The sequence below is a fragment of the Aptenodytes forsteri genome, unplaced genomic scaffold (genome assembly GCF_000699145.1).
Source record: "Aptenodytes forsteri isolate BGI_AS27 unplaced genomic scaffold, ASM69914v1 Scaffold309, whole genome shotgun sequence".
NCBI classification, from domain to species: Eukaryota; Metazoa; Chordata; class Aves; order Sphenisciformes; family Spheniscidae; genus Aptenodytes; species Aptenodytes forsteri.
In genome coordinates this window covers 5,434,774-5,439,031 of record NW_008795857.1, presented here as the reverse complement: position 1 = coordinate 5,439,031, position 4,258 = coordinate 5,434,774, and positions in this window count along the sequence as shown.

The window sequence follows — 4,258 nt, the reverse complement described above, 5'->3', positions numbered from 1 at the left end:
AATAAGAGTTCTCATTTTTATATAGCTGTTTGTTTGTTTGTTTGTTTGTTTGTTTTTAATCAACTACTACTGAAGTAGATTTTGGAGACTTGCTGCTCCACAGAATTTTGCTTCCCTAGATTTTAAATCTAGGTGCATAATAGTCAGTAAGTTCATTTTCACCCACAGGGAGACTCCTCCTTTTTTTCTGACACTCTGCAATGTACTGTCTTGTCTGCTTGCCTCTCTGTATCTTGTCCTGTGGCATAAGCTGCATATATTAGACTTCGGAGCTCCTTCGTCTTCTTTTTGCTAAGTAGCATTTGCTTTGTCCACCTTTTGGCTGATAAGAGCTAAAAATGTTGTTGAAGAGAGTTTGAATGACTAGCAGCAAAAAGCTTAAAATGGGTGTGGATTGATAGCCATCAGTGATCTCTCCAGCACTGATATAACATTCATTGGTATCAAGTGGAACACACATGACAATGCTGTTTGACCTCCAGAGCACCTATCTCTATTTTCCGTGCCAGAGCCTCCGTTCATTGCCTTTGGGATCTTGCTGCTGCCTTCTCACTTGTCTGAATACTGGGCCACAAGAGTTTGTCTTTATGCGTGCCTTTCAAATATGACGAGAGATTCTGCCCATGTCCTACTTTCAACTAAGAGGTCATGCACCCAGTAAAGCATTACCTAATTCAGATGGGATCCTCTGCATTGCAACTGCACTTTCTTCCAGTGAAATATTCCCTTCCTGGAACTATTTAACCGGATCAACATTCAACTTGCCCTTTTATTTCTAGGCAGAAGGATAATTATGTAGCGTCATCCCAGACTCTGAAATGAAACTGTCAGTCATACAACGGTGTCATCACACTACATTTGACAAATCAGTCACAGGACTGTTCATATATGCCAACACGTCAGCATCACTGCCTCTGCCCTCAAGCTGATCATCTTCTCTATGCACCCTCCTCCTCTGACCTCAGAAGCAAGTCTCCTAAACTCAAATTTTCCATGTGATGGTATGGAAAAGGCAGTGCGCTTACTGATCTCACTTAATACTTTATTAGTGAATAAGTAAATTATTGAAATACGTACAGAATGAAGGAGAAAAAATGGAAACTAGGCTATAAATAGAACAAGCTTGCTGCTTGAGAGTTAAGCAGTCATCCATACTCATCTTCTAAATTATTCAACTTGCTGCTCTAATTCATTAGTTTCTTCCAGTATGAAAAAAATGCACTTGTTTCTATGGCAATCCTCTGAATTTACATTGAACTGAAGATCTAGATAGCCCCTGAGATTTTATAGGATCTTTTTGTCTGTTTAACCAAAACCTATAAACTCAAGTTTACCTTTATTTTTCAAAGATATCCTTGAGGTTAGCACTGGGTCTATACACTGATGACAGCTACAACACAGTAGAAAAATGAATAAGGGAGGTTTAAATTGGTTTCATCAGGATGTTGCAGCCACAGTAACCTTGACATAAGCCAGCTGTGACCTTCTCAGGCTAAAACAGTCCTGAGATGAATCAGTTTTAATAATACTTCTGGCTTGTGCGCCATTTTAACTGTATCTAAAAATCCTCCAGGTTTATTGAGTTCAAGAGATATTGTTATTATTCAAACCGTTTTGTTTGCTTGAGTCCCATAAAACTTAAGCAATAAGCTCCTCACATGCTATGTGCTTTAGAGGCTCCTAAGTGACCCATAAGGAAGTTTGTGGAAAATCCCATATCACAGAACTGGGCACATGGGCCCAAAGTGTAACCATGAAGCTCAGAACAAATCTTACATCTGTGTACAAAAGGCCAGAGAAGGAAAATTCTCATTCTCAGCTGCTTCCTTCAGTTCTGTTTGAGGGGTGGGCCTGGAAGTGCCTGATCCATAAGGAGTTGTGCCACCACCGTACCTTACAAACAGTGCAAGGTAAACCCGTCTGCCCACTATTCAGTAAAGTTCACTTTAAGGTCAGTAAATGTAAGTATTTTCGAATCAACTCACCTACAGTCCTGAGTCTAGGAGTGCTTGCTATTCTGTTTATTTATTGTCTCGAGTGATCAAAAGTATGCATGTTTTAACTAGTTTCATTAGCACATAGTGGACTTTTACAGCTGTCACTGTGCTTAATATTGCTTAAGAGTGGACTGAAAAGTTTTGGGACTGAATCTGCATTACAGCTAGTTTGCATTGAGTCTCACTTTGAAGACAAACCTAAGCACTTACCAGGTGAAGTTTGATGGTACCAAATTTTCATTTGATATTTCCAGAATGCTTTGCCTCTCCACCTCTGGTGAACTTCTTATTTCCTTAGCAAGGAGGCAAATCAGAAATAGCTCTGAAAAGCAAGTCCCATTATGTTTTGATTTGTCTTGAACCAAACACTTCTGAGGCCAATTTGGATCATGATCTTTGAATCTGAATTTACCAATCACCTGAAATTTAAAGGATTAAAATCTTACTGTGGGATCTCGTTGATCCAACAATATTGGCCACAGGCCTTTTTGAAACAGGGAACATTTTACATCCTTCTGAGACTCCACTCAGCGCAAACGAATAAAATCTGAGAACCTCTGCATGCACGCTCTTGGTGGTGATCTTACCACTAAGGACTGCAGTGTTAAAATCACAGTATCTGTCCGGTACCACAATTCAAAATGGTTAAAAAAAGAAACTGGGGAAAAAAAACCTCAGAGAGCACTCTGACATTAGCCTATGAAAAAAAGGATTTAGGGGTAGGAAACTGGATGTACTCCATAGATATAAGAGTGGGATAGAAAATAAACATAGCTGATAAAAGCATGTGTAACATGGTAAGCCAAATAAGACTTCAGAGGTAATCCTGCACAAAGTGATTCTAAATATTTGAAGAGAGATGCTCCTGGAGAAGATCCCCCTTAGCGGTATTGCAATTGTCTCTAACTGCTGGATATTTGGGGACATGTCAGTTTAATCACAGCATGTGAGTTCAATGTCAGCAAATTCCTATTAGTTCTGTCATTTCCTACCTTACTGCCCCTATTTGCCTTCAACCAAGAGACATACATCCACAGATGTTGCTTTTACATTTGCAGAATGGGGGAGGTTGTGTGTAAACACCCTGATTTCCTGTTATTTGGCTCAAGGTAATCATCTTAACCTTTCTTTCCAAAGATGTCATCAACACTTGCAGTTGGTTGCATTTGAATGAATGATCTCATGATAAACGTATGCCTTTGGTGTTCGTCTTTCTCAGCATCCTGTGATTTTCCCTTCAAGAAAGGGAAATTTGAAATGCAATTTAAAGTAGCGGCAAGACCCTTCACACAGTAGAAACTCACAGCTTGAGAAAGATCGTTTTACAAAACTGGATTTGCTCTCTGGCGTGACTGGATGATGATCTCATCGCTGTCACCGAACCAGAACGAAGACCTGACTGGAGCTGTTCAGGAATTTGAGGACAAAATGTAATGTCATTGGAAAATACTGATCTGTCAAAAACAACATATTCTTTGGAAATAGTTTGGTTTCAACAAACTTTTCCCAAATTACAGTCATATATCCTTTAAAAACTTGCCCAGTTTTCTGACAATTCATGTAGTGGCCTGTTCAGGAGTTTGTGTTTCCAAGGTCTAAAGTTCTGGTAAAGCTTAAAATAAGTTGAGTTGGAAGGAGTTGAAGACCCAAAGTTTACAGTTTGTGAACAGAAAGGTGGTTTGCAGAAGAGAGCACTTGACAAAATATCCAGAATATCCCTCTAATTGGTTGCTGGCTTCACAGCCCTGCTTCTGGGCTGCAGCAGCTGATGACAGCTTCTGCAGAGAGCAAGCAAGGTCCGCTGCTCGGCCCTTCTGACAGAAGACCAGAGCAGAAATAATCCAGCACCTCAGGATCCATCCTGGCAGCAACAGGATTGCTCCTCTCACTTCCATTCCTGCAAAACATTAAAGACATTAAAATCATCCCTGCAAGACATTAAAATCATTAAAGACAACAAAAAATGTTTTTACAAATATATTAATGACAAAAAGAGAGCCAAGGAGAATCTCCATCCTTTATTGGATGCGGGGGGGAACATTGTCACCGAGGATGAGGAAAAGGCTGAGGTACTTAATGCCTTCGTTGCCTTAGTCCTTAACAGGCAGACCAGTTATCCTCAGGGTACTCGGCCCCCCCAAGCTGGAAGACAGGGACGGCGAGCAGGATGAACCCCCCATAATCCAAGACGAAGCAGTCAACGACCTGCTACGCCACCTGGACGCTCACAAGTCTATGGGGCCGGATGGGATCCACCCGAG